The following is a 23,156-nucleotide window of genomic DNA, read 5'->3' on the forward strand; positions in this document are numbered from 1 at the left end:
TCAGCCTCCTGACTTCAGGGCGTGCATACCAGGCACCGAGTCCGGACCTGGCAATGAAGGAAAAACTCGAGAATGGACATTAGCAGGATTCTTGATAAATTCAATTACACATGCAGACAAAGTATCATTTTGCATAGTCAACTGCTAAGTAAAGAATACCCCTAACCTGGGTTTAGACCCCCAAAAAATAGCATATTGGTGACAGCTTTTTCTGAGCCTATGGGAGTGTCTAATGCCAGGGTTTGTCTGTCTCTTGGGCAAATTTTTTAGCACGCTGCTCTTAAGTGTCCCACTTAGTCTATGGTGCAGGATGGTGGGAAGCGTGTAGGCCTAAGTCTGACCCTACTGCTGATCAGGTCTCTTGTGTCAGGTTTGCTGTGAATGTGGGTCCCTGATCACTTGCTATCATTTCTGGAAACCCCCATATCTCCACACTATTTTCGAGAGTAGCTTCTTTGCAGTAGTCTTCGCCAACTGGTTCCTTACTGGGAAATCTTCAGGCCAGATGATGTGGGGAAACTTTTCCTGCTTGTCCGATGTCTGTTAAAGTGGGAGTCCCGTCCAAATCAGGTCATTCACCTGTGTCTTCATCTCTGTGCGGGGCCATGTGCCCATTGAACCACCGTAGGGTACATACTTTGAGGAAGGCTGGGTCTGTTTTGAGGTAGACGTTTGAGTAAGACGTTTTGAGGTAGACGTTTTAAGGTAGACGTTTTAAGGTAGACGTTTTGAGGTAGACAGGTTTCTTGAAGCCCAGTGCTTTTGCCCTTCAGCATCCAGCTTTCCTTCCCCTCCTTCTGAGTCCGGTTCTGCTACTTCTTGCACAGGTTTCGGGAAGTCATTTTGTCAGGTTTTCTCGTCTTCAGTCGTCGTGTAGTAGCCGTCCGGCTCTACGACCTCTCCCATTTTCCATATTGTCTTCCTCTGGCTGCTTCTTTGGCTGCCACGTCTCCCATGTTGATGCCCCGTGTGTCTACTGTGTTCAGTTTTCCGTGTGCCTTGACCTTCAACACTGCCACCACTTTTAGTAGCTGAAGAGCGTCCAGCAGGTCTCTGACAACTCCATGATGCTTCATGGTTGACCCGCTTGCTGTGATGAAGTCTCTTGCAGCCCAGATGGGTCCGAAGTCGTGTGCTATGCCATGCGAGTACCTGGAAGTTTTATTCTTCGCAATCTGGCAGGCCTTTCGTCAGCTCTATCGGTTCCGCTTCTTGGGCTCTTGGGCTGATAAACTTCTGGACCATAGGATGTCTTGAATGCTGGTCACTGCACATCCCATATGGAAACCTTCCTTCATCATCTGCAAAACTGGAGCCATTTTTCAGACTTTTTTTTCCTCTAAGGGTCCGTATCCGCATCCCCCCTTGGGAGTGGGAGTAGAGACAGGTAACGGCTGAGAGCACTGAAGAGTGGTGGAGAGCAGCCTTGTCAGGAGGGCATGTGCTGCAGATATTGTTTTCATGCAGGAGGGCCCCCCTTGCAACTGGATCCAGGCCGGCTGAGAGGTAGTCTAGAGGCCTCTGGTTGTCCTCCGCGGGTCTGTTTTAAGACGCCAGTAACATGACCTCCTCCATCTTTGTCCTTCCTTCTCTGTTCGGCCAGGACGGGATAGCTTCTCGTAGTCAGGGAGGCCTAGAGCTGGCGCAGAGACTATGGAGTCTTTCAGTTTCCTGTGCGAGATGAAGGCTGCAATGCGTTGATGCAATTGTACAGAGGCTGCATTAAGACTGAAGCACCAGGGATCCAAGTTCTGCAGTATGAGACTAGACCAAGGAAGGCCTGCATCTTCGGAGTTGTTGAGGGAGCCATCTTCTCCTCAGTGGTCTTCCGGTCATCTCATCTGTTAAACGTCTTCGTCTGGTGGGCAATACGGTGTCTTCAGGAACGTGACTTGCTTAACTTGCTTTTGACACCACTGGACTCTGTTTTCCCAGAGCTTGCATCGCTGCTCCGCCAGGTAGAGTAGAGGAGACAAGGAAAGGGCTGTGCAGGTAGCGATGTCGATGACTTCTGCATGCTCCGCAATCCAGTTGACGGGGATGGAGGACAATGCTCTGGCGAGCTGTGAAAGGCTGTTCTGGGCCCTCTTGGGCATCACTGTCCATTTGTTCTGCACCCCCTTGGGCGTTTTCAGGAACTGGTTATCCAGGTGAGGGGGAACATTGAGGGGAGCTTCGGGCAGATCCATCACCATGAGCACCGTTGCTGTGGCTGGCACGTTTGTCAGCAGAGTGTGCAGATCTGGAACAACTGGGTTTTCAAACACGGTTGCTTCGCTCACAGCCATCAGGTTATGGACCATTCAATCCAGTCTGGTTCTCCTTTCACAGTCTTCCCCTTGATCGAGTAAAGCTGGGACTGCATGATGATTCCCGTGGATGAGGCGGCTCAATCTGGCTTTGCTCTACACAGTGCCGTGAGGGACTCCCATCTTCTGGCACAGAGCCGGCAGGAAAACAAGCCGTTTACTGGGGTCCTCTTCATCAGAGACGATGTCCAGCTGAGCTTTCTTGCTCTCACAGGGGGTCTTTTTGCTGGGACGTCTTCTTTACCAGCCTGCAGCAGTTCCTTTCACCCAGCTTGATCTCAGGTCAGCATTTGTTAACCAGTTTGAGGAGCTGAGTGGCTGTCTTCTGGTCCAGGGCCTGGATAAACTTCAGGGAGCACGTTCAGAATCTTTCCCAAGATGATCCTCTGGCCCTGGAGCCGGAAGCAATGTAGCCATTTCTTGAAGCGGGTGTGGCCCCTCTGGGTTAAGAGTCTCCTGACCCATGCCAAAGTTCTTAGGCCGTTTCTTGAACAGCAGTTCCACTTAGACCTCCAGTTGGTCAGAGGCAGTTTGGCTCTTGGTGATGAGCAGTGGATGCTGGGCCTTTTGAGAGTCCGGGGTTCCAGACTTGAGTGACACCCGCTTTGGCCCACTCTCTGAGCTGTTCAATCAGCTTTGATCCTGATTCCCTGGAATGCACATCTAATTCTGATGGAAGCTTGAAGTGTTCCTTCATGATTGGCCAGAGTGTTTCACCTGCTTTTATCTCCATTATGGACCAGAGATCACTCCAGGTTGCAGCATATGTCTGCTGGCTCTGCTGCATTCTTTGGTAAAATGGCATGGGGTCCATATCTGGGTCTGGCAGATATCTCAGAATACGGAACACCTGACTAGGGGTGAAGGGCACATAGTGTAAGAGTTCTGGCTCTATCTGCCCCTGCCTACTTGGTGTCTGTGAGTTTCTCCTAATACTAGGCAGCATGTATGGTGCCCCTTCTTCATGTAAATCAGAGGAGGCACTGTGCCATTGTGTGTTTGTCTTGTGTGTGGGTAGTACTCCCCCCTGAGACTGCAGCTCCGTCTCAGACTTAGCAGGTGCAGTCTCTGATGGCCCACACCTCCCTTCTGCTAGCTGTTGTATTGGGAGGGCACCTGTGTTATTATGTGTGGGGAGTGATTCACTTTCTTCTGCCGGTACCATAGCTGGCTCCTTAGAGAGGTGCCCTGTGGAGATAGGGACACCTCATTGTCTGGATTTGGCACTGGGCTAGCTGGTGACGATGAATGGAGAGGTGGAGAGGAGGAAGAAGGAGACAAAAGAGGAGGAGGGAGTGAAGACGAGGTGGATGAGGGAGGAGGAGAGGGATGAGAGGTGGGCGTTGGTGATGAAGATGGAGAGGGAGGAGAGATGGGAGAGAGAGAAGGAGGAGAGAAAGGCGGAGATGGAGAAGATAGAGAGGGGAGAGAGAGTGATGGTGAGGGAGGATGAGGTATAGGAGGAAAAATAGATGAGAGAGGGGAGGTGGGAGTGAGTGGGAGTGAGAATAGCGGAGATAGAGGGAGGAGAGAGATGAGAGAGATGGGAGGAGGGAAGAGTGGGGAGAGAGGAGATGGGGGGAGCGGGAGCACACTCCTTCCCCTTTTCTGCCGTCGCTGAAGGCATGCTTGGATTTGTGGTGCCTCTCAGACGGCACAGAATAGAATGCTGCTGAAAGTGCCTTTTTTCTTTTGTTTTGTACACGTAAAAAAAAAATCCTTTCCTGTTCACACTAACTCTCTGCACCTCTACGCTGTAAAATCCGCAGTCACTTTAAAAAATGCAGTCGGCAATCCAGCTTCACTAGCTAAACTTCTCTTTTTCTTTTCAATACATTATGCCATGCTACAGCTTAAAGAAAAACTGTTCTTGCAAAACCACATACTTGACTTTCTGAATAACACCTACTATGTCTGTTCCAAAAACTTCAAAAAGGGTGATTAAAATTTCAAACAACACTTTGCAACCCCTTTAACTTGCTTAAAAAGGAAGGAAAAAACAAGACCAAAATATTTATTAAAAAACTTCAAAAGCAGAGGAACAAAATGGAAAATCAAAAATTGACAAGAGAACAAGTAAATAACCAAAAGCAGGTAAAAAATGTCTTTTTAACAAAAAAGAAAAGGAAAAAAGAATGAAGAAGTGAAAACCAAAAAACCTGATAACAAAACTTAAAAAATGGAAAAACCCAAAAGGAAAAAAAGAAAAATGATCAGGGAGTAAAAGATTTTTAAAAGGAAAACAAAAAGTTGATAAAAGTTGATAAAACTTAAAAACCACTCCAAACCACTTCCAACAATCTAAAAAGTGTCCGTGCTGACTGCAGAAAACACACACTTCCCTTTTCCTGCCTGCATCTCTCAGTAAAATCCTCTGAGAACAATGGAAGAGAAGAAACAAACGGAGACTACAGTGATATATAGAGTTGAACGACTTTTGGTTTTTTAGGGTCGCGTTTCGTTTCGTGAAACCCGACTTTTCCAAAAGTCGGGTCGAGCAAGATCGTCCGATTATAGGGAAAAGTCGGGGTCGTCCCGAAACACGAAACCCAATGTAAGTCAATGGGGAATAAAAGTCGGCAGTGAGAGGAGGACAGGAAACACACCTACAGTGCCCATTTGAATGCCAAAACCATCAATTCTTCTTTCTTAAGCTTGTCAACCTTAATTAACTTCATAATACAAGTTACGCACTGAAAAATGGGGGTTATTTGGCTAAAGTTGTGGGGGGGGGAGGGCTGGCTGCAGGTTTTCATGTGCCCTGGGCGAAAGAGCGCCCCTTTAACAATACCACAACTCATCATGCTCCGATACGGCAGAGAAATAGCGGTATAGTACAATGAAAAATACCTCACTTTTTACATCTCATGACGAGGCCCATCTATTTCTCCATACAGAATCATTGGTCCCATATAATGTTTGAAACAGTATATGATGAGCTCCACATAATGCTACAGTACATGTTGGTCCCCATGGATGAAGCTCCACTGTCTTATGGGCCCAAATAATGCTCCAAACATAATGGGCCCCATTTCTAATGCTCTAGTGTATAATGGGCCCTGTAAATGCTGCTCCAGTGTCTGATGTCCACCTTTGGAATGTTCCAGTGTATGGTGGGCCCCATCTATCATTCTCCAGAGTATAGTGCTCCCCAAAAATTGCTGTCCCAACATTGAAAACAATCAAATAAGTCTCCTCGCTAGGGAATCCCTGTTCTTGTCTGGACAGGTGCTGTAGCTTGCTTAACAGCTCGCCAGCCATTCTCACGCCCAGTATGGATTACACGTGATTGCACAAAGGTGAGAAAGGGTACCGTATCCCCAGATAACATGTATGGATAGCGTACACATTCAAAATATATGTCTCAGGAGGCAGGCTCAGACGGTGTTAGGCCCAGTATGGATTGCACGTGATTGCACAAAGGTTAGAAAGGGTACCGTATCCCTGGATAACATGTATGGATAGCGTACACATTCAAAATATATGTCTATACAGCATGAGGCAGGCTCAGACGGTGTTAGGCCCAGTATGGATTGCACGTGATTGCACAAAGGTTAGAAAGGGTACCGTATCCCTGGATAACATGTATGGATAGCGTACACATTCAAAATATATGTCTATACAGCATGAGGCAGGCTCAGACGGTGTTAGGCCCAGTATGGATTGCACGTGATTGCACAAAGGTTAGAAAGGGTACCGTATCCCTGGATAACATGTATGGATAGCGTACACATTCAAAATATATGTCTCAGGAGGCAGGCTCAGATGGTGTTAGGCCCAGTATGGATTGCACGTGATTGCACAAAGGTTAGAAAGGGTACCGTATCCCCGGATAACATGTATGGATAGCGTACACATTCAAAATATATGTCTATACAGCATGAGGCAGGCTCAGACGGTGTTAGGCCCAGTATGGATTGCACGTGATTGAACAAAGGTTAGAAAGGGTACCGTATCCCTGGATAACATGTATGGATAGCGTACACATTCAAAATATATGTCTATACAGCATGAGGCAGGCTCAGACGGTGTTAGGCCCAGTATGGATTGCACGTGATTGCACAAAGGTTAGAAAGGGTACCGTATCCCCAGATAACATGTATGGATAGCGTACACATTCAAAATATATGTCTATACAGCATGAGGCAGGCTCAGACTGTGTTAGGCCCAGTATGGATTGCACGTGATTGCACAAAGGTTAGAAAGGGTACCGTATCCCTGGATAACATGTATGGATAGCGTACACATTCAAAATATATGTCTCAGGAGGCAGGCTCAGACGGTGTTAGGCCCAGTATGGATTGCACGTGATTGCACAAAGGTTAGAAAGGGTACCGTATCCCTGGATAACATGTATGGATAGCGTACACATTCAAAATATATGTCTATACAGCATGAGGCAGGCTCAGACGGTGTTAGGCCCAGTATGGATTGCACGTGATTGAACAAAGGTTAGAAAGGGTACCGTATCCCTGGATAACATGTATGGATAGCGTACACATTCAAAATATATGTCTATACAGCATGAGGCAGGCTCAGACGGTGTTAGGCCCAGTATGGATTGCACGTGATTGCACAAAGGTTAGAAAGGGTACCGTATCCCCAGATAACATGTATGGATAGCGTACACATTCAAAATATATGTCTATACAGCATGAGGCAGGCTCAGACGGTGTTAGGCCCAGTATGGATTGCACGTGATTGCACAAAGGTTAGAAAGGGTACCGTATCCCTGGATAACATGTATGGATAGCGTACACATTCAAAATATATGTCTCAGGAGGCAGGCTCAGACGGTGTTAGGCCCAGTATGGATTGCACGTGATTGCACAAAGGTTAGAAAGGGTACCGTATCCCTGGATAACATGTATGGATAGCGTACACATTCAAAATATATGTCTATACAGCATGAGGCAGGCTCAGACGGTGTTAGGCCCAGTATGGATTGCACGTGATTGAACAAAGGTTAGAAAGGGTACCGTATCCCTGGATAACATGTATGGATAGCGTACACATTCAAAATATATGTCTATACAGCATGAGGCAGGCTCAGACGGTGTTAGGCCCAGTATGGATTGCACGTGATTGCACAAAGGTTAGAAAGGGTACCGTATCCCCAGATAACATGTATGGATAGCGTACACATTCAAAATATATGTCTATACAGCATGAGGCAGGCTCAGACGGTGTTAGGCCCAGTATGGATTGCACGTGATTGCACAAAGGTTAGAAAGGGTACCGTATCCCTGGATAACATGTATGGATAGCGTACACATTCAAAATATATGTCTCAGGAGGCAGGCTCAGACGGTGTTAGGCCCAGTATGGATTGCACGTGATTGCACAAAGGTTAGAAAGGGTACCGTATCCCTGGATAACATGTATGGATAGCGTACACATTCAAAATATATGTCTATACAGCATGAGGCAGGCTCAGACGGTGTTAGGCCCAGTATGGATTGCACGTGATTGCACAAAGGTTAGAAAGGGTACCGTATCACCGGATAACATGTATGGATAGCGTACACATTCAAAATATATGTCTATACAGCATGAGGCAGGCTCAGACGGTGTTAGGCCCAGTATGGATTGCACGTGATTGCACAAAGGTTAGAAAGGGTACCGTATCCCCAGATAACATGTATGGATAGCGTACACATTCAAAATATATGTCTCAGGAGGCAGGCTCAGACGGTGTCAGGCACAGTATGGATTTGACGGCCCAGATTACACAGCGGAGGAGCAGGGAGAGGTAAAGATTGCAAATGCTGGGGCCCTGCCCAAGCAAGGGGGGCCCACTCGTGGGCGTCGGTACTGGCACTGGGCCCCTCATAGTACAGCGGTGTGTCTGACGGCGGGTGTGCACCACCACCGTCAGAGACACTTGATTGCACTATGAGGGACCCTGTGCCAGTGCCCGCGCCCAAGAGTCGGCCTACCCACCTGTCCAGGGGCAACGGCACTCGCACGGTGTCGTGCGCTAGGTGGTGACCCCGGCCATGGGGGGGAGGCAGCACAGTTAGGGAGTTTTAGAAAGTGGCATATGTTGATGTTGGACATTCAGCTGATGCAAAAGGCGAAATAGGTGAAGTACCAGGAAGAGGTGGACCAAAGCAAGCCATTTTTCTGTCACCCTATGTGTCATCAGGGGAAGGTGGGACAAAATCCTTGGAAACCCATGCGTGGTTCATTTTAATGAAGGTTAGATCATCCACATTTTGGGTTGACAGACGGGTCCTTTTTTCTGTCAGGATTGATCCAGCTGCACTGAAGACTCTTTCCGATAGCACACTTGCAGCTGGGCAAGCGAGCTCCTGTAAGGCATATTGGGCCAATTCAGGCCAGGTGTCCAGTTTAGCGGCCCAATAGTCAAAGGGGAATGACCTGTGTGGGAGAACATCTATATGGGAGGAAAAGTAGTTTGTAACCATAGTTGACAACTGCTGTCTCCTGTCACTTTCCATCGATGCAGTATTACCAGTTGTGTGAGCGGTATTTGAAAAATCATTCCAAAACATTGTCATGAAACCCCTGTCTCCAACGCCACTTCTGCTGTGTGCACCACGAACACCAATGCCAAGCTGCCCCCGGCCCGTATGGCTCGTGTGAGAACCATCACCGCTGCTGTGTGCTGGGAATGCCTCAAGCAACCGATTTACCAGAGTTGCTTGTTTATTAGCCAATATTAGGTCAAGGTTCTCCTGTGGCATGATGTTTTGTAATTTGCCTTTATAGTGTGGATCCAGGATGCTGGCCAACCAGTAGTCGTCATCGTTCATCATTTTGGCAATGCGGGGGTCCCTTTTTAGGATCCGCAAGGCATAATCTGACATGTGGGCCAATGTTCCCGGTGTCAATGATGCACTGCGAGTGCTGGGTGGAGGAGCACTTTCTGGCAAATCCACATCCCTCCAGTCACGCACAAACCCTGTACCAGACCTTGCCACACCAACATTTTCACTTGCCCCACGAGATGCATCCTCCTCCCCTAAGTAATCATCCCCATCATCATCCTCCTCCTCCTATTCTTCCTCCACCTCGTCCAGGAGAGGTCCCTGAGCAGACAATGGCTGAATGTCATCAAGGATTCCCTCCTCCTCTTCCTCCTCATCAACATTGGCTGCAGACGCCTGCTCCTTAAGGTGCGTCAAAGTTTGCATGAGCAGACGCATAAGTGGGATGCTCATGCTTAGGATGGCGTCGTCTGCGCTTACCAGCCGTGTGCATTCCTCAAAACACTGAAGGACTTTACAAAGGTCTTTCAGCTTCGACCACTGCACACCTGTCAACTCCATGTCTGCTCTCAAAGTGCCTGGCCGTGTATCCTCGCACAAATGCATTATGGCCTGCCTCTGCTCGCACAGCCGCTCCACCATGTGCAGGGTGGAGTTCCACCTTGTTGTAATGTCGATAATGAGGCGGTGGTTGGGAAGGTGGAGCAATTGCTGCAGCTTCTGCATACGAACGGAGTGTACAGGCGACCGGCGGATGTGCGCGCACAGTCTTCGCATCTTATGGAGCAGGGCTGTTAACTCCGGATAATTTTTGAGGAAGCACTGCACCACCAGGTTCAAGGTGTGAGCCAAGCAAGGTATGTGGCTGAGTTTTGAAAGGGCTATGGCTGCCACAAAATTACGGCCGTTATCACTAACTACCTTGCCTGCCTCAAGATGTACACTGCCCAGCCATGACTCAGTTTGTCGCTTCAAGTACTCGGCCAGCACCTCGGCGGTGTGTCTGTCGTCCAAGCACATCATCTGCAACACAGCCTGCTGACGCTTTCCACAAGCTGCTCGATAGGGGGACACATCGTGTGCAACAGTGGCAGCTGCAGATGGAGTGCTCGTACGACTGCGCTCTGTGGACGAGCTTTCGCTTCTGGAGGAGGAGGAGGAGGGTCGAACGCCTACAGCCAACTGTTTCCTATACCGTGGGCTAGGCAGCACAGTCCCACCACCGCTGTCCCCTGTGGACCCTGCATCCACCACATTAACCCAGTGCGCAGTGATGGACACGTAACGGCCCTGGCCATGCCGACTGGACCATGCATCAGTTGTGAGGTGCACCTTTCCGCTCACTGACTGCTTGAGTGCATGGACAATGCGGTCTTTCACATGATGGTGGAGGGCTGGGATGGCTTTGCGAGAGAAGAAGTGGCGACTGGGTAGGTCATAGCGTGGTACTGCATAGGCCATGAGTTCGCGGAAAGCTGTGCTTTCCACCAACCGAAAGGGCATCATCTCAAACGAGATTAGTTTGGCAATGTGGGCGTTCAAACCCAGTGTACGCGGATGAGAGACTGAGTACTTTCTTGACCTACTCATAGTGTCTGGGAGGGTGAGCTGGACTTGAGAGCTGCATATGGTGGAAGTAGCGGTGGACAGGGCGGACTGAGAGAGGGTTGATGATGGTGATGGAGTTGGTGTTCTTTCTGATGGCCTAGAATCAGTCTTTCGTTGATATAACAGTGGGATTCCCTGACTGCTGTGGTCTTGCAACGACACCTCAACATTTGCTGCTGTGCTAACCGGTGGGCTTACAGTGGGGGAAACAATGTAGCGTTGCTGACTACCTTCGTTGTGATCAGTTGCACATGTGGCACTTGAGGTTTGGTGTTGTGTCCACGCTTGCAAGTGCATGCTGGTTAAATGTCTAAGCATGCAACTGGTATTCAAATTTTTCAGATTTTTCCCTCGGCTAAAGGTCTTTGCGCACTTCTTACAGATAACCTTGGCCTGATCATGAGGATTTTGTTCAAAAAAGTGCAACACTGCACTCTTCCTACTTTGGCAGACATTTTGCGGCCTAGCACGCTGTGATCTTTTGACCCTCTGGACAAGCTGTCCAGCAACTCTTTTGATGTTTGGAACCTGTCTTTGGAGTGCTCCGGGCCTGCCAGATAACAGCTGTTGCGATGTCGATGTCTGCTGTGGATGCTCCTCATCTGAGCTATTGGAAGCAGCACCCTCTTCCCCCAATGGATGCCAATCTGGGTCAACAACTGGGTCATCCATCACCTCCTCTGCTATGTCATGTGCACCTTCCTCTGTGTCACCGTGTATGGTGGTATAGTGTGCGGGAAGGGGCACCTGAGTCTCATCAGGGTCAGAATCTGGCTCTGTACACTGCGAGGACAATGTAGTGCTCTGAGTGAATGTACCAGCAGAATCATCCATCAGCGGCTGTGCATCAGTGCACTCCATGTCAGATTCATCTTGGCCTGGGTAATTCACCATTTCACTTGATAATCCAGGCATGGTATGTGAAAACAGCTCCATGGAGTAATCAGTAGTATGGCCTGCGTCATCCTTCAATCTTGGTTGGGGTGAAGGACACAAGGAAAGGTGTGGTTCATGAACATGAGCCTCCAATGACGACTCAGTGCTTTTACTTTTTACAACTGAAGAAGAGGAGGCGATAGAGCTGGAGGCTGAGTCAGCAATGTAAGACAAAACTTTTTCCTGATGCTCTGGCTTTAAAAGTGGTTTGCCAACTCCTAGAAAACTAAGCATTCGAGGCCTTATGTAGCCAGACGATGACGCAGGGTCAGCACCTCCTGCATTTGGTCCTATTTTGCTCTTGCCACTACCATCAGATCCACCACCAACACCATCATTACCAGCTGCCAACCCCCGCCCAATTCCACGGCCTCTTCCACCAGCCTTCCTCATTTTTGGTAGAAATGTAGACAAAATCCAACAAACTATATAGTAATGTAAAACAAGGTACAAGGTGTCTATAGGACAGGGGAGATTTTGAATATCTGCACACACTTTTGGACAGTGGACACTTTTGAATTGTGTGAGGCCCACTGTTATCTCAGCGCTATGTGACAGGCTCGATGGCACTGCTGTGACAAAAGTGACTAGAGGATAAGGGAGATTTTGAATATCTGCACACACTTTTGGACACTGGACACTTTTGGATTGTGTGAGGCCCACGGATATCTGAGCGCTATGTGACAGGCTCGATGGCACTGCTGTGACAAAAGTGACTAGAGGATAAGGGAGATTTTGAATATCTGCACACACTTTTGGACACTGGACACTTTTGGATTGTGTGAGGCCCACTGATATCTCAGCGCTATGTGACAGGCTCGATGGCACTGCTGTGACAAAAGTGACTAGAGGATAAGGGAGATTTTGAATATCTGCATACACTTTTGGACACTGGACACTTTTGGATTGTGTGAGGCCCACTGATATCTCAGCGCTATGTGACAGGCTCGATGGCACTGCTGTGACCTAAGTGACTAGAGGATAAGGGAGATTTTGAATATCTGCACACACTTTTGGACACTGGACACTTTTGGATTGTGTGAGGCCCACTGTTATCTCAGCGCTATGTGACAGGCTCGATGGCACTGCTGTGACCTAAGTGACTAGAGGATAAGGGAGATTTTGAATATCTGCACACACTTTTGGACACTGGACACTTTTGGATTGTGTGAGGCCCACTGATATCTCAGCGCTATGTGACAGGCTCGATGGCACTGCTGTGACAAAAATGACTAGAGGATTAGGGAGATTTTGAATATCTGCACACACTTTTGGACACTGGACACTTTTTGATTGTGTGAGGCCCACTGTTATCTCAGCGCTATGTGACAGGCTCGATGGCACTGCTGTGACCTAAGTGACTAGAGGATAAGGGAGATTTTGAATATCTGCACACACTTTTGGACACTGGACATTTTTGGATTGTGTGAGGCCCACTGATATCTCAGCGCTATGTGACAGGCTCGATGGCACTGCTGTGACAAAAGTGACTAGAGGATAAGGGAGATTTTGAATATCTGCACACACTTTTGGACACTGGACACTTTTGGATTGTGTGAGGCCCACTGATATCTCAGCGCTATGTGACAGGCTCGATGGCACTGCTGTGACAAAAGTGACTAGAGTATAAGGGAGATTTTGAATATCTGCACACACTTTTGGACACTGGACACTTTTGGATTGTGTGAGGCCCACTGTTATCTCAGCGCTATGTGACAGGCTCGATGGCACTGCTGTGACCTAAGTGACTAGAGGATAAGGGAGATTTTGAATATCTGCACACACTTTTGGACACTGGACACTTTTGGATTGTGTGAGGCCCACTGATATCTCAGCGCTATGTGACAGGCTCGATGGCACTGCTGTGACCTAAGTGACTAGAGGATAAGTGAGATTTTGAATGTCTGCACACACTTTTGGACAGTGGACACTTTTGGATTGTGTGAGGCCCAATGAATATCTGAGCGCTATGTGACAGGCTCGATGGCACAGCTGTGACCTAAGTGACTAGAGGATAAGTGAGATTTTGAATGTCTGCACACACTTTTGGACACTGGACACTTTTGGATTGTGTGAGGCCCAATGAATATCTGAGCGCTATGTGACAGGCTCGATGGCACAGCTGTGACCAAAGTGACTAGAGGATAAGGGAGATTGGATTGCTTTTAAAAAAGCAGTTTGCGGAGCAGTGGGTAAACAGCAATGCCAGCCTGTCAGGAAGCCTTAAAAGGCAGCCCAACAACCAACACCACTGATACACCACTATATAGCCTCCCCTTGCACTGCACACACAGTGACTGGTGTGTTGTGCAGGCCAAATTGCTATCAGCAGCAGAAGCAGTTTTTTTTTCTTCTCAGCAGGACAAAAAAAAAATTGGGATTGCTTAAGCAGTTTGAGGCCCAATGAATATCTGAGCGCTATGTGACAGGCTCGATGGCGCAGCTGTGACCAAAGTGACTAGAGGATAAGGGAGATTGGATTGCTTTTAAAAAAGCAGTTTGCGGAGCAGTGGGTAAACAGCAATGCCAGCCTGTCAGGAAGCCTTAGAAGGCAGCCCAACAACCAACACCACTGATACACCACTATATAGCCTCCCCTTGCACTGCACACACAGTGACTGGTGTGTTGTGCAGGCCAAATCGCTAGCAGCAGAAGCAGTTTTTTTGTCTTCTTCCCTGCCTAACGCTCTCCCTACAGAATCAGCAGCAACCTCTCCCTATGCTAAGATCGGCAGAAGTAAGATGGCGGTCGGCGTGCACGCCCTTTTATACCCCCTGTGACGCCCACCAAAGCAAGCCAATCACTTGCATGCCCTTCTGAAAGATGGTGGTAACCCGTGCCTATGTCATCACGTTGCCCACAGTGTCCGTGGATCCTGATTGGCTGAAAAAGAGCGCAAAACAAACTTTTGAAACGCGACTTTGGCGCGTAAGTCGCCGACCTCGTGGCCGACCTCATCCTAGGGTCGGGTTTCGTTTCATGAAACCCGACTTTGCCAAAAGTCGGCGACTTTTGAATTTTTTCGACCCGTTTCGCTCAACTCTAGTGATATACTCAAAAACCCAACTTTCCCGAAAATTCTCACACTACAGTACCAAATAATAAAAATCTCCAGCAAAAATGCAAGATAAAACAGGGAAAAGCAGGCAAAAATATGACAATATGAAAAAAAATAAAAATATATATATATATATATATATATATATATATATATCAGGGGCAAACACCCTATAGACAAAAAGAGGAAGTGTACAAGAAAAGGAAAAAAAACTTTTTTTCTGCTTCAGATCTTCATGGAGACCAGCAGTGAATTCACAGGTTGATACACATATCGACGTCCGGGGACAAATCGAAGCCCTTTTTTGTGACACGTATGTCAAACAGCTGCTGACAACCGATAACTGCCAATCACCCATGGCGCTTTGGTTACCCCCGGGATGTATCACCCTCCGCCGTGGGAGATGGGCGCCGTGATATCCCACTAGATTATCACCCTTAGTGTGCACCCGGGGACCGTGATAATCTCTCCAATGATCAGCCTGTGATATCTCTCAAGGCTGTCAACACCCGTGTGTGTGCGGGAAATGTGACAGCCAAGGGATTCGCCTGTGATACCTCCTTGAAGCTGACACCTCTATGTGTGGTGCGGGGACCATGACAGCTTACCCAGGGGAATTCACCTGTGATATCCCGCCTAAGCCAAAACCTCTGTGTGGTGCGGGGACCGTCTTAACTTAGTCAGAGAGACTCAGTGTCTTGTTATCGGTTTCTCAGCAACCACAAGCACAAATCAGTCACAGTTTCCACCAGCTCTCTCCCGGATCTAGACATACAGGACCACAGCAGACACTTTGCTTATCCCAGGGTTTGGATAAGGGTGGACTTTTTTACACTACCTGGGTTTGGTGACCACACTGACCGGCTAGAGTTGCTGACCCGGACTGGGCACAGGGAACATTCAGGTAAGATAACTAGATTTTCTTACCTTACTTATGGAGTTGCACAAATCTCCGTCCCCATGAGCCAAGGCCTTGGCCGGCACCTCTGTCCTCTCCGGTCAGCAGGGTCCCCGAGCATTTCGTCCGCAGCCTCGCGTCTGGGCGCCAGATTGTCATGGAAATTTGATTGATCTAGATTTATATCTCTGTGTGTGCTGCAGCCTGTCCTAATTAGACAGAGTCTTATTGAGCGCTCAACAGGAAAGAAGACACCCTACACCCATTGTTAGCAGTATCTCTTTCCAGCAGGACTCTGCTGGTTTATTGAATATACATGGTTTTATCAGTTCGTACAGAAAGGAGTGGTTACTCATCAACATAAAGGCTGAACTTCTAATCTAATTGGTCAGTATAAATATATGAACATATATGGGTATCCGACATGGGGTGACTTAAACATCATATGATTTACTGTCCATAGTCTTGCAGTGTCAGCAAGACTCCAATATCGGCTTGGAACATCTGTTGTTGTCACTTCCTCTTCTGTATCTCTGGGAGAAATGTCACAAGACAATGCTATCATGAGATAACATCAGCTCCCCAGACTGGCTCATGGGGTGTAGCAAGTCATTTCCAACAACTGGTTACAAAGTTCAAGCTGTGAATATAAGTATATGGAGTATATATGAGTACATAGCATATAGCCTATAGCAGGCAAGTGAGATCTAGATGAAATACATAAATATATATATTTCTATAACAATGTAAGTAGGTTTCTGGATGGGGTTAAGTAGGAACTGTTGTTGTCCGTTTTCAGTGACGTGTTTAAAATTCCCACCCCTCCTTTTCAGATACCACAGGTGATTAACAATCTGAGGTCAGCTGACCAATATGCTGAGTTGGTGTCGTATCAGTTGGGGAAGGAGGTTAAGTTGTCATGGATGTCTGTGCCTTTTAGGGATCTTCCGTTTGGGGATTTGGTAGTCTCGCCCCTGGGTGTAGTGCCTAAGAAACAGCAGCATAAGTTCAGGCTCATTCATCATCTGTCTTTCCCTCGTGGTAGGTCAGTGACTGATGGAATTGATCCTGAGCTGTGCTCTTTGTTTTTTAAGTCATTTGAGGAGGCGGAAAAGTTTGTCCGGAAATGTTGGAAGGGGGCACTTTTGCCTAAAACGGATATTGAGCCGGCATTTATGTTGATCCTTGTTCAACCGGATAGTGTTAAGTTGTTGGTGTGTAACTGGGGTGGTGCTTTTTGGGTTGATAGGTGTTTGACAATGGGTTGATCGGTGTCTTGTGCATTTTTGGAGGCATTCACTTCTTTTCTCTAATGGGTTGTCTGTGAAGTATCGGCTTTTGATTTCTTGATTCATTACCTGGATGATTGTTTGTGTATCGGTCGGGCTAATTCTGGTTGTTGGGAGAGGTTACTTAGAGTGGTGAAATGGGTGGCGGAGCGTTTCGTAGTACCGCTTGGCCCCGGTAAGACAGAGGGGCCTTGTACCTGCCTATCGTTTTTGTGAATCGTGATTGATTTGTTAAAATGTGAGTTCCGTTTGAAGGAGGATAAGCTAAAGGCGTTTTGGGGGGTGAGGTGTCTCGGGCAAGACGGTTGAAGAAATTATCGTTGACATAGGTGCAGTCACTACTTGTGAATTTGACTTTAGCTTGTCACATTATTACAATGGGTCGGGTCTTTTCTCGACGGTTGTCGAGCGCTATGGCGGGAGTGCGGGCTCCGCATCATTTTGTTCGGCTTTACAGTGCACTTAAGGCTGATTTTTAATTGTGGGACTATTTTTTGGAGCTATACAACGGACGATTTTGGCTCATGGAGGAGGCAGTTGTAAATGAGGACTTGGAGTTGTTCACAGATGCGTGTGATGGAGTGTGTTTTGGGTCATATTTTAGGGGCCTGTGGTGCGCGGCTGCGTGGCCTGAGGAATGGTTTCAGCTGGGCCTTGTTAGGAATATTGATTGGTTGGATATTTTGCCTATACTGGTGGCTGTGAACCTATGGAAGGGGGAGTTTCGGGACAGAAGGATCCGTTTTAATTGTGACAAGCTGGGAGTTGTGTGTTCCATTAACAGCTTGACGGCGTCCTCTCCTCCAGTGATTCAAGTCCTGCGGCTCTTAATTTTGACTTGTTTAATGCTTAATGCTCATGTGACGGCTTCTCAGGTGGCAGGTATTAGGAATTCCATTGCTGATTCTTGATCTCGTTAAGAGTGGTAGCGTTTTCGGTAATTGTCCCCGGATGCGTAAGAAGCGGGTTTCTTTGAGTCCTGCCAAGCTTTGTAAGGTGGTCTCAGGGCTGAAGAACCTTTCATATGGGCATCTCTGTCTTCTATTACTTGGTCGATCTATCAGTCAGTATAGATTTAACCGTAATACAAAATGTTGGAAAAGGTACTGTATCAGCAGATCCCAGGTGTTTCCAGTCTAGGGGTAAGTGTAAATCTCCATCTATACTTCAGGCTTCAGACAAAGACAATCACAGGCGCAGTATGGATTACACAAGAATATAAAAACTTGAAAAAGGGTAATGTTTTACAAGCTTTCTGATGCATACAGTGATGGTGTCATTTTAAATCTCCTTATATTTTACCAGAGTAAGACACAAACTCTCACAGGCTCAGTATGGATTACACCAAAATATAAAAATGAGAAAAAGGGAAATGTATTTGAAACGTACACCAGTATACAGTGTTGGAGTACTTTGAAATCTTCTTTTATATTTCAGTGTCAGTCAGCCAGTCCAGACACCAAATTTGTAGTGGCCGTCCCTGTGAAGGATTTAACTGGCCAGACTACACAGCGGTGGAGCAGGGAGAGGTAAGTATTGCAAGTGCTGTGTCCCTGAGCAAGCAGGAGGAACTCACTCGTGGGTGCCGGTACTGGCACAGGGCCCCTCATAGTACGCAAGTGAGTCTGACGGCGAGTGGGCCCCCCACCATCAGAGACACTTTATTGTACTATGAGAGGCCCTGTGCCAGTGCCGTCGCCCAAGGGTGGGGCCACACACGTGTTCAGGGCAACAGCACTTGCCCGGGTGCGGCAGGTGGTGACCCCAGTCCTGGGGTGGAGGGTGCAGCCCATTTAGGGAGGTTAAAAAAATGGCATATGTTGATGTGTAGGCTGGACTTTCAGCTGCTGCAAATGGAGGAATTGGAGAAGTCAGAGGAAGAGGAGGACAAAAGCGAGCCTTTTTTCTGGCAACCTATGTGTTATCAGGGGAGGGTGGGACCAAATCTTTGGAAACCCCTGCATGGTTCATGTTATTGAAGGTTAGATCATCAACATTTTGAGTCGACCTACGCGTCCTTTTTTCTGTCAGGACTGATCCAGCAGCACTGAAGACTCTTTCAGATAGCACACTACCAGCAGGGCAAGCGAGCTCCTGTAAGGCATATTGTGTCAATTCAGGCCATGTGTCCAGTTTTGAGGCCCAATAATCAAAGGGGAATGACCTGTGAGGGAGAACCTCGATATGGGAGAAGTAGTTTGTAACCATAGTTGACAACTGCTGTCTCCTGTCACTTGCAATCGATTCTGTTTTAGCTGTCGTGTGCACGGGACTTGAGAAAGCAGACCACAACATGGTCAGGAAACCCCTGTCTCCAACTCCAGTTCAGCTGTGTGCACCATGAACACCTCTTCCATTTTGCCCACTAGGGCTCGTGGGAGAACCAGCTCCGCTGTTGTGTGCTGGGAATGCCTCAAACAACTGGTTTACCAGAGTTGCTTGTCTGTTAGCCAATATTAGCTCTAGGTTCTCCTGTGGCATGACGTTGTGTAATTTGCCTATATAGCATGGATCAAGGATGCTGGCCAACCAGTAGTCATCACCCCTCATCATTTTGGCAATGCGGGGGTCACTTTTTAGGATCCGCAAGGCATAGTCACACATGTGGGCCAATGTTCCAGGTGTCAATGCTGCGCTGCCAGTGGTGGGTGGAGGAGCACTTTCTGGCAAATCCACATCCCTCTAGTCATGCACAAACCCTGTTCCTGACCATGGCACGCCCACATTTTCTCTTGCCCCCTGAGAAGCATCCTCCTCCCCAAAATAATCATCCCCCTCATCCTCCTTCTCATCTTCCTCTTCTTCCTCCACCTCGTCCATGCCAGTTCTCTGAACAGACAATGGCTGGCTGTCATCAAGGCTTTCCTCCTCCTCTACCTCCTGTTGCTCCTCAGCTGCAGACGCCTGATCCTTAATGTGCATCAAAGTTTGCATGAGCAGATGCTTAAGTGGTATGCTCATGCTTATGATGGTGTCGTCTGAGCTTACCAGCTGTGTGCATTCCTCAAAACACTGAAGGACTTTACAGAGGTCTTTCAGCTTTGACCACTGCACACCCGACAATTCCATGTCTGCCCTCAAACTGCCTGCCCGTGTATCCTCCCACAAATGCATTACAGCCTGCCTCTGTTTGCACAGCCTCTCAACCAAGTGCATGGTAGAGTTCCATCTTGTAGCAACGTCTATGATTAGGTGGTGCTTGGGGAGGTTGAGTGATCGCTGCAGCTACTGCATACGACTGGAGTGGACGGATGAGCAGCGGATGTGCGAGCACAGTCTTCGCACTTTATGGAGCAGGGCTGTTAACTCCGGATATTTTTTTAGGAAGCATTGCACCACCAGGTTCAAGGTGTGAGCCAGGCAAGGTATGTGTGTGAGTTTTGAAAGGGCTATGGCTGCCACAATATTTTGCCCATTATCACTGACTACCTTGCATGGCTCAAGATGTAGACTGCCCAGCCATGACTCAGTTTGTCGATGCAAGTAGTCGGCCAGTACCTCTGCGGTGTGTCTGCTGTCACCCAAAGACATCATTTTTAAAACAGCCTGCTGCCGCTTACCACTAGCTGTTAGATAGTGGGACACCTCGTGTGCAACACTGACAGATGTGGATGGAGTGCTCGTGCCACTGCGCTCTGTCGACGAGATTTCGCTTCTGGAGGAGGAGGAGACGGAGGGTCGAACGCCTACAGCCAACTGTTTCCTATACTGTGGGCTAGGCAGCACTGTTCCACCGCAGCTGTCCCCAGTGGAGCCTGCATCCACCACATTAACCCAGTGTGCTGTGATAGACACGTAATGGCCCTGGCCATGCCTACTGGCCCATGCATCTGTTGTGAGGTGCACCTTTCCACTCACTGATTGTTTTAATGCATGGACAATGCGGTCTTTCACATGTCGGTGGATGGCAGGGATGGCTTTTCGAGAAAAGAAGTGCCGACTGGGTAGGTCATAGCGTGGGACTGCGTAGGCCATGAGCTTTCAGAAAGCTTCGCTTTCTACCAAACAGAAGGACTTTATCTCTAATGAGATCAGTTTGGCAATGTAGGCGTTCAAAGCCTGTGTACGTTGATGAGAGGATGAGTACTTTCTTGTCCTACTCAGAGTGTCTGGTAGGGTGAGCTGGACTTGAGAGCTGCATATGGGGGAACTAGCATTGGACATGATGGACTGAGAAGGGGTTGGTGATCGTGAGGGTGTTGATGGCCTAGATTCAGCATTTCCTCGCGAAAATATTGTGATTGCCTGACTGCTTTGGCCTAGCGATGACACCTCAACATTTCTTGATGGTGGTGTGCTTAGTGTTGGCCTTACAGTGGGGGAAGCGATAGAATGTTGCCGGCTAACTTCAGTCAGAGCGGGTGCACATGTGCTACCTGAGGTTTTGTAGTCCGTCCACGCTTGCAAGTGCATGTTGGTTAAATGTCTAAGCATACAACTGGTATTCAAATTTCATAGAGTTTTCCCTCTGCTAAAGGTCCTTCGGCACTTCTTACAGATAACCTTTGCGTCATCAGTAGGATTTTGTTCAAAAAAGTGCCACACTGCACTCTTCCTACTATGGTACAAATTTTAAGGGCTTGCACGCTGTGCTAATTTGACCATTTGGCCAAGCTGTCCTGCAACTCTTTTAGTTTTCTTAACAAGTTTTTTTGACAGCTACGGGCCTGCCGGATAACCGCTGCTGCGATGACGATGCCTGCTGCGGATCCTTCTCCTGTTCTGACCTATTGTCACCGGCACCCTCTTCCCCCAATGGATGCCAATCCAGGTCAACAACTGGGTCATTCATGACCTCGTCTTCAATGTCATCTGCACCTTCCTCTGTACCTTCCTCTGTGTCACCGTGTAAGGTGGTATAGTATGCGGGAAGGAGCACCTGAGTTTCATCAATGTCTGATTCGGGCTCAGTAGACTGCGAGGGCAATGTAGTGCTGTGGGTGAATGTACCAGCAGAATCATCTAGCAGTGGCTGTGCATCAGTGCACTCCATGTCAGATTCATCTTGGACTTTGGAATTCAGGATTTGACTTAATAACCCAGGAATGGTATGTGAAAAGAGCTCCATGGAGTAATCTGAAGTGTGTGCTGCAGCATCCTTCACTTTTGGTGTGGGTGAAGGACACAAGGAAAGGTGTTGTTCCTGACCAGAAGCCTGCACTGACGACTCTGTGCTTGCAGTTTTTGTAACTTCAGAAGAGGAGGCAATAGAGCTGGAGGCTGTTTCGGCAATGTAAGCCAAAACCTGGTCCTGATGCTCCGGCTTTTAAAGCGGTTTACCTACTCCCAGAAGAGGGAACCTTAAAGGCCTTCTTGTGCCAGATGATGACACAGGCTCAACACCTCCTGCCTTAGCTGCTATTGTGCTTTTGCCAGAACCAGCCGATGCCCCACCACCACCACCATCAGTACCAGCTGTGCCCCCCCACCCACGTCCATGGCCTCTTCCAACAGACTTCCTCATGTTTGGGTAAATGTACCAAAAAAGCAGCAGAGAAATGGTACTGTATGAGTAGCGTACAGCTGTGTAAGGTGTATGTAAGAAGTGAAATCTCCGTATATATTTTGTGAGTCACAGACGCTCACCCAGTATGTATTTTACCGTAATCCAACAAGCAAATATATGGCACTGTATCAGAGGTGTACAGCTGTATACGTTGTTGATGAAACTGTCAATCTCCGTATATGTATTTACGGAGTGTCACACACACACGCTGACTCTGTGTAGATGTGACCGTAATAAGAACAGCGGATATTGTATACTGTTTGAGAATCGGACAGCTCAATACGGTGTATGGAGAAATGCAAATGTCCCTATATGAATTTACAGAATGTAACACACACACGCTGACTCTGTGTAGATGTGACCATAATAAGAACAGCAGATATACAATACTGTTTGAGAATCGGACAGATCAATATGGTGTATAGAGAAATGGAAATGTCCGTATATGTATTTAAGGAATGTCACACACACATGCTGACTCTGTGTAGATGTGACCGTAATAAGAACAGCAGATATCCGATACTATTTGAGAATCGGACAGCTCAATACGGTGTATGGAGAAATTGAAATGTCCGTATATGTGCAGTATTTAGGGAATGTCACACACACACGCTGACTCTGTGTAGATGTGACCATAATAAGAACAGCAGATATCCAATACTGTTTGAGAATCGGACACCTCTATACGGTGTATGTATGGAAAAATGTTAATCTCAGTATATTTTTTACGGAGTCACACACATATAGCACGTATTTGTCTGTGATACCAGCCGGTACACGGTAGTGTGTGAGGAGCGTACACCTCTATACGGTGTGT

The sequence above is a fragment of the Dendrobates tinctorius genome, unplaced genomic scaffold (genome assembly GCF_039654945.1).
Source record: "Dendrobates tinctorius isolate UK_male_01 unplaced genomic scaffold, ASM3965494v1 ptg000243l, whole genome shotgun sequence".
NCBI lineage: Eukaryota > Metazoa > Chordata > Amphibia > Anura > Dendrobatidae > Dendrobates > Dendrobates tinctorius.